This window comes from Diabrotica undecimpunctata, chromosome 4 (genome assembly GCF_040954645.1).
Source record: "Diabrotica undecimpunctata isolate CICGRU chromosome 4, icDiaUnde3, whole genome shotgun sequence".
Lineage (NCBI taxonomy): Eukaryota > Metazoa > Arthropoda > Insecta > Coleoptera > Chrysomelidae > Diabrotica > Diabrotica undecimpunctata.
In genome coordinates this window covers 143,682,071-143,692,249 of record NC_092806.1, presented here as the reverse complement: position 1 = coordinate 143,692,249, position 10,179 = coordinate 143,682,071, and the positions used below count along the sequence as shown (strand labels likewise).

At 31.1% G+C, this 10,179-nt stretch overlaps 1 long non-coding RNA gene across 1 annotated transcript; it reads left to right on the top strand.

Annotated features, from left to right (window-relative positions):
- The first annotated feature begins 4,586 nt into the window (after nt 1–4,586).
- Nucleotides 4,587–9,603, top strand: LOC140438478 (uncharacterized). Its single transcript, XR_011950549.1, has 2 exons — nt 4,587–4,737; nt 9,282–9,603. It is a non-coding gene; the product is annotated as an uncharacterized lncRNA (long non-coding RNA).
- Nucleotides 9,604–10,179: the final 576 nt, after the last annotated feature.

Here is a 10,179-nt window from a genome sequence, read left to right as displayed (position 1 = left end):
CCTATTTGATAATGATCTTGTGATTATGAACGATGGTTCACCAACACTATTTCAATTATCAACGGCAATACCAAGAGCAGTAGATTTGACTATGGTAAGTGGGAATCTAGCTATACAGGCTAATTGGGATACTATTAAAGATTGTGGTAACAGTGACCACTTTCCTATACGTCTTTTACGTAATGATAATGGCAATTGTGAGGTATTTAACAACATGACTAGTCCTTATAAAATTAGAAACTTTAAAAAAGCTGACTGGGAAGCGTACCATAATAAAGTTTTGATGTACCTTCAAGATTTAGATTATAACTTAACTTATGATCAACCAATGTATATTATTAACACAGTAGCTGATCAAGTAATTCCGTTTAAACAGGCTGGTATACATGTTAAAAGGGGTAATGCCTGGTGGGATAATGATTGTACATCCTGGGTTAAGGAAAGGAAAAAAGCCATAGCAAATTTTAATAATGTTCCATCTATGGAAAATTATATATTAGCAAAAAAAACCATTGCATTAACTAAGAAAAAATTAAATAATAAAAGAAAGAATAGTTTAGGCTTTTTTGTGAAACTTTAAATAGGAACTCTAGCATGACTTATGTTTGGAACAAGATTAAGAAATTCAATAATAATAACTTCAAAACAGGAAGATTTAATCTTACTATTCCAGATAATCTTAAAATATCTATTTTAAATAAAATGTCAATCATAAATATAGATCCAAATTTTGCTCTTGACAATGTAGATGAAAATTTAAAGCCCTTTTCCATAAATGAATTAAACCTGGCCTTAAATAAAAAGAAATCATCTGCCCCTGGTGTGGATGATATACCTTATGAAATATTTCAATTTTTACCTTTCAAAGCTAAACAAATTCTTATTAATAGTTATAATAAAATTTTAATGGGTGGAGAAATATCAGCCGTATGGAAAACATTTAATATTATTAGTTTTTTAAAACCAAATAGGGATCCGACAAATATAGGTATATATGACAACATAACATTCATCACATCTTAAATTAACCTTACATTTCAATCCTCTGAGTCAGTCAACGTAATTTTTTTAGACATAAATGCTGCATACGATAATGTTGACATATATAAACTCTATAGTAAACTCAAAAACTTAGAAGTGCCTATCCGAATGTGTAACGTAATTCTCAATCTTTTGACAGAACGATCACTATATTGTAGGGGTAATGACGGCTTTTTCCTGGGTCCTGTACCAACAACCTCGGGTATACCACAGGGCTCCCCTCTGAGTACTATTTTATTCAATATTTACTTAAGGGATATTTTTGATTTAAATTTGGGAGAAGCATCTATCATAGGGTATGCTGATGATTTGGCAGTTATGATCAGAGGAAAAAGTGTAGCAGCTATGGTAAATAATATCAATAATGCTTTAAAGCACATAAATTCACATCTTCGTGAACACAACCTGTCACTTTCCATGGATAAATGTGAGGCAGTATGGTTCACTAGAGGGAGGAAACATACCATCCCACCCCCCGTTCATATTAATAATGCAATCATTGCCTTTAAAAAAGAGGTTAAATATTTGGATATTATACTGCAAGAAAACATGAAATGGTCACCACACATTACTAACATTACAAATAAAGCAAAAAAATCACTAAATGTATTAAGAGCACTGTGTAGGGTATGGTGGGGTGCAGATCCAAACACACTTTTGATCGCCTTTTCTGCTCTAGTCCAATCACATCTTGATTTTGGATCAATGTTTCTTAGACCATATTCTAAGGCCGCTCTCAGTAAATTGGATGTGGTGTTTCATGAGGGATTGCGTATATGTATGGGATGTATGCGGTCCACACCCAGGGCTTCACTTTTAGCCGAAGCATCTATATTAGATCTGGAACATAGAAGAAAACTACTGGCCCTTAAATTAATTTCAAAATTCTTAGTTGTAACAAATCATCCTACTATTCAATTTATCAACAACTTTCTATTAAAAATAATCCATAGACCGGAGTATTGGAATAAAGACAAAATACCATACCTAGTGGAATCACTTCAATAATATAGGCCCTATTTAAAGTTAATATATAGAGGTTCAAATTTTCCATGTTACGAAATTGATTTTCATATACTCAATAAACCTTTAAAGACTTTTAACTGTAATTGTAAAAAAGGAGACATTAGGTCAAGAATTAATTTTGAGGCCAAAACTAATAGTCTAAAATCTCAATACACTTTCATTTTTTCTGATGCGTCGAAGAGGGACAACAGAGTTGGTTTTGGTATATTCATTCTATCCCTAAATTATAAATTTTCGTCACGTCTTCCCAACCATTTAAGTATTTACAAAGCAGAAATAATTGCCATATATGATGCAGTAAAAACTGCCATAAATAAAAAAATTAAAAATGTGATAATTTTCTCAGATTCACAGGGGGCTATAACAAAACTCTGTAATCCTTCTTTTTCAACAAATTCTGAATATTGGGTTCTTACGACAAAAAGGCTAATTGCTGCATCTAACATGAATGGTTATAATATCCAATTATCCTGGATACCGGGTCAGTCAGGTATACCTGGGAATTCAGTGGCAGATACTTTGGCCAAAATTGGAACAGATCTTAATATTCCCAGAAAAATGGTATATGACATAAAAGACATTTTAAATTTCTTAAAACAGGATATTTTAAACATTTTTAAAGATAAATGGAGAATCTTAGTCTTATCCAGACATCGTGGGTATGCTAGAGTTCAATCAACATTCACCGATAAGACATGGTATGGCAATTCAAATTATAAAGATAGGAGACACATCACAACTATAATTAGAATGCGTACAGGTCATTGCCTGACTAATGCCCATCTTTTCAAAATTATTATAAAAGATGCCCTGCCTGTGAATGCGGCATGAAAGAAAACCTGAATCACATATTTTTCGAGTGCCCTATTAACTATATTACTAATTTGGTCTTATATAAGTACTTTGTATCAAAAAAGAAAATATCACCATTATCCATGACTGACATTCTATCCTCTCCGGAAGACGAAACTATAGAGATAATGATGCATTTCATTAACATTAATAAAATCAAACTCTGAAGCTCAACTATCCAATTTCCCCGATGTATCCTATAATCCTGCCTGTTTTAGTGCTTTGGTGTTGGCCTCTTATTCCATTTGTTGTAATATTAATTTGTCTGATCTACGGCAATCAATTATTGCCGTAGATCAGAAAGCCGATACAATAATAGCGAAGTTAAAAGCTATATAGAAACAAGAAAAGCGCTACCACGAGAAAAGCTGTAGTTCAGTGAAGTTTTCAGAGATTCCTGCATGGCCCAGAGCCAGACAAAGTGGGGTCTTACACAAATCGGGCTGGCAATTGCCTTGCAGCAAAGCCATCAATACAACAAGACAAGACATAACCAAAAGAAATTAACAATTTTTGAGACTAAGTTTAGTTAAAGCGAAATAGAACTGAATAATTTTTGAATTTTATGAACCGGAGTGCCGATTTGCCCTGTATTACAATCTAAACTTGTATAAAAGTACTAATATCACAAAACAAGCAGCAACAATATTTTGGATGCAACGTATTAAATTGTTGAATTCTTCTTCAAAAATATCAGAAGTTTTAGTAATATATCACATTTTTATTGTAAAAAATAACGTACTCATTAATGTATGACGAAAAATCAGCATGAAAACCATGTTTACACCTTTGTTTAAATTAATTTTAAAATCAGTTTTTTATAATAAATGACAGTCGTATTCTAAAACTTACATTTTAAAGTAAAATTAAATTTGGCGTATATTTCTAGAAAAATATTTAAAAATTAAAACAATAATTAAATTAAACATAATACTTACCGTTTTGGTACAAACCGGTAACATATGGTTAATCGAATTTTTCAGAAAAATTGATTTACTTGCAAATTTCAAATGTTTTTGACAAATACTTAAACACAACTTTACTGAACCAAAGAATACACCAAACTGAAATTACTGTAATTTTGTTTTTTGCTAATGCAAATTTTGGTAGTGTTTTATTTGTTGGGCTTTCGTGAAAAACCATATTGATTTACGATTTATAATTTTATTTAATGCCGGCAACCGACTTATCGCATTTTACTCCCCATATTGTCATATTATGCTAATACCAATAAGGGGTATTTTCGAGGGATATTTCTATCTACCTCGCTAAATTGCATTACTTACGTTCTTAGATATTTTTGTCTATATTGTGGTATACCTGAAAATATGCACTTTTATTAAATTTACATGGACTTATACAATCCATCCAAAATATACAAATATGCAATTAATACGCATTTTACATATTTCCCATATTTCTAAATATTAGAATACCAACCTATTTATTATAAAGGAATAAACTACAAATGAAATAAAGAATGGTAAATTTGCTTACCAAGGTAGAATGGATTACTTTTATTAATCTTTTGTGAAATTGATTTTTCCATAAATTTGTTCACTCCCACATCCCATTTTTCATTGTTTCTTATCTTAATTAAATTTTTTAATTTATGAAATTTATGAAATAGAACGGTATATATACCTGGTTTACGTTCAGTTATTTATTCTAAAAGTATAAATTTTATTTCAGTGTTATACTTAAACTATTTAAACATGAAATTTATTTTCTTATTGTTTTTGGTAGCCGCTGTAAACGCCATATTACCATCTCCAGACCGCCTGGCCAGGTCTCAAAGAAGACCATTCACAGTGGCTGGTAATTTGTTTATTATTTAGAAAAACTTTTGATTTTGCTTTTTTTAAATTAAAACTATTTCCTTTGGGTTTACCTTAAATGTTGCCTCAATGAGAAAAACTAAATTTTTTTTATTTAAATTTGATAATTGGTAGCGTTGTTAAAAAGGAAGTATGTATTTCTTGTCATTTTCAGCAACAATTTAAAACATTTATTTGGTTCATTTTTTTTTAAAGAAGACTTCATAACTTTGCATTATTTTTTATCCGTCCTGGAATTCTTGTAGTTTATGAACTTATGTCTGGACATAGTGGTGATCCCAATCTCATGTTTTGCCATAACATTTGATTGAGTAGTTTGCTTTTATGATAATTCTACATACTGTTGGTTTTTGCAGCTAAAACCTTTGTTTATGTTTTCCTTTGCGTAGTTTTTATTATCATAGGATCGTGTAACTGTACTTTGCATTTTGCATATAAACCAGTTTCTACTCATCAGAGATCCGAAAGAGACACAAATTCATACACACGGTCTGATAATGTCGCTGCTTGTTTCGCACAAGTCGTGGAAGCTACAAGAGGCAATACCTATTGTGGTGACAATGAATTCGAAGAATGTAAAGTTAACTCTTTAGAACATGTTTTCTGCTGGTTCTCTGCATCTTTTTTAATATGAGAAAAGATAACAATTTATGTAAAAATCTGTAAGATTTTGTGTACAACTTATTTGGGAGTATATTTTTTAAATTTAATATTACTTAATTTCAGTTCAATAATTTATTTAATTTAATTTTATTACTTTATTTTTCGTGTCGAAGCATGATCAATTGAGATGTTTAGCCCAAAATCAGACGCAGGTTATTGTCTTGGCGTTAACTTCCTGCAGGTTGTTCATCTTGCACGGAAACGGGCATTGGTTGCACTGGAGCAGATGATACATATTATCTTTAGGTTGGCCACACGAGCATAAGGTATTATTTTCATCAAGCTGGTCCTATTGTACTCTGTGGTTCTTCACAGCGTTCACGCGCGTTCTTATTTGGTTCAGTACTGCTCATGCCATCCACTCGTAGTTCAAGCCAGTCGGTTCAAGTTATTATTGGGAAATGATCTGATAAGATAAATAATAGGGATGCAAAGCTCGTCATGTAAAATGAAATAAAAACTTTTGTTGGAGTTTCCATTGTAGCCAGAGTAATGCATCTCTTTCATTGGAGTTTTTAAAGATTTATTTTCAAAAAATGATACAGCTTAAAAATTTTTTTATAAGGTTATAAGTTATTAAAGATTTTTATTTATTTTTCATTGCTGTAGCTTTGATGACATCCGAATTCGTCAAGAACGTTGCGTAACTAATAATTTGGCGTCGATTAGAGTACACGTTATCACTATTGTAAAAAATTTTATTGTAAAAAGTTTTTTTTACCTTCGAAATATTTAAGTATTGACAAACGGCTAAATAGTTTTCTGGGGCATTGTAGATTGTCATTATTTTCTTCGAAATCTAACCGTTATAAAATAAAGCTGTTTATGATGTCTAATACAAGGAATCTTTATACGATAAAACCAAATTTTTAAATGAAATTAGTATCAACTCAACTGTAAAAATTCAATATCTTTTGATCCAAGTGTCCTATCCACAAAAATGCGTTTTGAAAGTGAAAAGTGTAGCGTTCGTATGCAATTTTGTTATTTTGCCGCAAGTAAAGTTACTATAAAGCTGTTAAATATTAAATTTAAAATGTTAATAAACATACATATTATATATGAAAAGTTTTTAATTGATTGCAAGTTATTTTAAAACATGATATAAGGTAACTGCACCTTTTACCGACCACTTAAGGTTTTCCTTATAAGCAGATTCAATAATAAGAAGAATACATTTTTATTTTTCTTTCCATAATTTTTAAAGATAAGTTTTAATCTAGTCGATTCATCTAGTAATATAGAAAAAATAATATTATCACAGTTTAATTCTTTTTTTAAATGTTTTAATAATTATGTACAATTTCATTAAAATGCTCCCTTTACCGACCGGCTTAAAAAATACTCACTTATCACCGACCGATTTTTTTGCTATTACCGACCACAAGCACCTAATTACTGGACATTTCAGTCCTATCAGCGACCTTCTTGGGGGACTATTTATTTAAGTAATTAACAACATTATATTAACTTATTTATTTAAAAATAATCATATCTACTGGCTCAATTGAAAAAACAAACGCAGTTGAAGATTTTAATATTTTAAAAAATATAAATTCATAATACAACAAATAAAAAGTTACATAATATATTGGGCATGTATAATAGATTCAACTTTGGTATGAAATAATTTTATTTTTTATTGCAGCCATCTCCGGAATTGCATAGATGCCCCTTTTATTCACGGGTTTTGGAGGATTAATTTTTGAAACTATTTCATTTTTTGAATATGATAAAATATCCTCTTTCTTAGTCCATTTCCAATGTGAACCACTTCTTATTATAGTCTTCACTTCGAATCCCGTACCGTCAAAGCCAAGACTTACTCCAGTAAAGGATTCTCCTTCATATATAACCACAGCATATTCTTCCTCTGCAAAATCTTCCCGTTTTAGTTTTTTGCTATTATTCTTAATACGCCAATTATGGATCCTGTTTGTCCAGGAAAGTTTAACAGGCCTAAAAATAGCAACATCTAGTGGTTGCAACAGATGTGTGGTGTTAGGCAGAAGAGCAATTATTATAACACCTTTGCTTTTGCAGAACTCAGTAAGATGAAACGTTAAATGTGAAGAATGGCCATCTAGAAAAAGCACAACAGATAAAGAAACGTTCTTTTCAACAATCCATTTTTTATAGAATACATTTTAATGAATTCATAAAAACATTCTCCTGTCATACACCCGGAGTCAGAATGGCCAATACCAAAGCCCAGAGCATTTTCAAATGAATTCTGGCTGGTACTCTTTTAGAGGGAAAAAAAAAAGTTGGTTTCCCAACTTGTACTTCTGCTAAAACTGTCAAAAGTACCGTGAGGCATTCTTTCTAGTCATTAGCGATTCTGGTATAAACTTTTTTCGAACTTTTTCTTACGATTACACATTTTTCTTTTGGTAAAAGAAAAAAAGCTGAAAAGTAAAAATTCTTTGTGGGTCTGATAGAATTTCCTCCATATTATTTGTTCTTAAAAAGTCTGAAACTCTATTAAACCAACCTCTTACACTTTTTCTGTTATATTTTCCCGAAGTTTGGTCAGATTGTGACATACTCGATGAAAGAGCTGGCGAAAAAATTTTCGTACCAATGACGACCTGGAATTCCGTCTTTAAATTTGTTTGCTCGTTCTAGACGGCTACCTAGTTCTCTGCAACACACCCCAACAATTGATTTTTTGTTACAGGAAAACCAACAGCTTCTGAATATATAATCCAATCTACTATGGTTTGTTCTTCAGCTGCAGTCAGGATACAGTGGGCCCCAGTAGTAGCACCTTTTTCATATTTGTTATGAATTTTATCAACTCGGGTGCTTTTTGGAATTTCGAATTCTCTGGATGCTTTTCCAAACGACATTCCATCTCGAATAGAATCCAATGCTTGCTGAAGATTTTCATTGGTATAGTTTTCCCGTTTTTCAGAACTAGCTTAAAGTTTTTCTTGAATCTGGAAACAAAACGTTTATAATAATCTCGGTCGGTAATAGGTCACAATATATATTTTTGTACTCTGTTACCGACTGTGAAAAAAATATTATTATAGGAGACTACTCTTGAATATTTTAAAATTCATATATTTTATTCACGTTTAAAACAATAAAGTACCATAAATATGATTATCGTTTCCGTTCAAAAACAGAATTTTGGAAATATGACACTTGATATATTATTCTATTTGAAGTAATTCTTTCACTAAAATTTTTATATTACTTCTTTTAATTGAAAATTACAATCTAATCGGTTGGTAAATGCTCAAGTGAATAGTTGGTTTATTACTTTTAAGAAAAAAAAATGTATTATGAATAATTGTATGCTAAACTGTTTTTTAAATTTCACAATTTTCAATCACTACATTCCCCTCATTCCGACCGCCCGGTCGGTAAAGGGTCGATTTTAAGTTTTAAAGCACCTTTTACCGACCGTTCTTTAATTGTAAATAAGTTTTAATTAGAGAAAATAATTAACCAACAAACACATTAAATCTTTAAAAAAACGTGGTTTTGTGCTATTTCTTGTTATAAAAGTGCAATACCAACCTTGATATATTAAAAAATGCTTAATAATGCCAAGACACATGGACAATGATTCTTATAACCTGTCTTATGTAGTCTTGCAACACCACTGCGAAATGCGTGAAAATTTGGCATTAGTCAGCGGCTGGACTATGTTTGTAATGTGGCCATATCTATGTTTTATAAAAAGAAACTGTTAAAGTTTCAGTAGTTATATGGACTTTTCATAATGCGTCTAATTCTGAAAAAATTCATTGCGGTCGGTAATAGGAAATGGTCGGTAAAGAGTACAGTTACCTTACAGCCAACCACTGAAAATTTCTCTTTTAATTTTTATTTTCTTCTTTGTTAAAGACTGTTATTTACCCCACGAGACACATCCTTGTGACGATGTAGGTCTAGGTGCCCATCTTGTTTGGAGATGGGACGTAAGGGTTGATGATTGTGTACAAGAAGTTCATTATGTTGGTTGCCCAAAAACCAAAAATCTGTTTGGAAGCTATGAGGAGTGCTGGCATATAGCAGGATCAGTATGTCAAAGAGATCCATGGCGTTTGTACTAAGATAAAATAAATTTAACAGTATAATTCTTTTGCTTTTTATATATTTTACGTTATATTTGACTTTTTGACGTCCATTATAAAAATCTTTTCTTAAATATAAATAAACCAAATTATTTTGTTTTATTATTTGAATTTAATATACGTCAGAGCAGTAGAAGATTTTGAAACTGGAATTTGAATTTATGGAGAAAGTATCAATAACATCAGATACGCGGATGACACGGTGGTATTCGCTGATAGTTATGAAGCCCTCCAGGAGTTATTAAATAAAATCACTTAATTAACATTAAGAAAATAAAATTTATGATGATCTCTAAGAAGGAACAGCAAATTGAAAGAATCAGTGTGAATGGTTAACCAATTGAAAGAGTAAGAACATACACCTACATTCGTCTACAACTACTACCTACAACGTCAATGAAAATTGAGACCATTCCCTAGAAATAAAATCTAGGATAGAAAAAGCAAGATCTGCATTTAAAAAAATTACTAAGCTATTAAAATGCTACGATTTATTATTACCCATAAAAATCAGGTTACTACGATGATATATCTTTCCCATACTATTGTATGGAGTTAAATCGTGGACTCTCATAGAGTCTACCTGCAAAAAAATTGAGGCTTTTAAAATGTGGCACTGTACTAACCAGGACCTTTTATTAATAATGCAAAAAGGGAAAGAGTTGTTA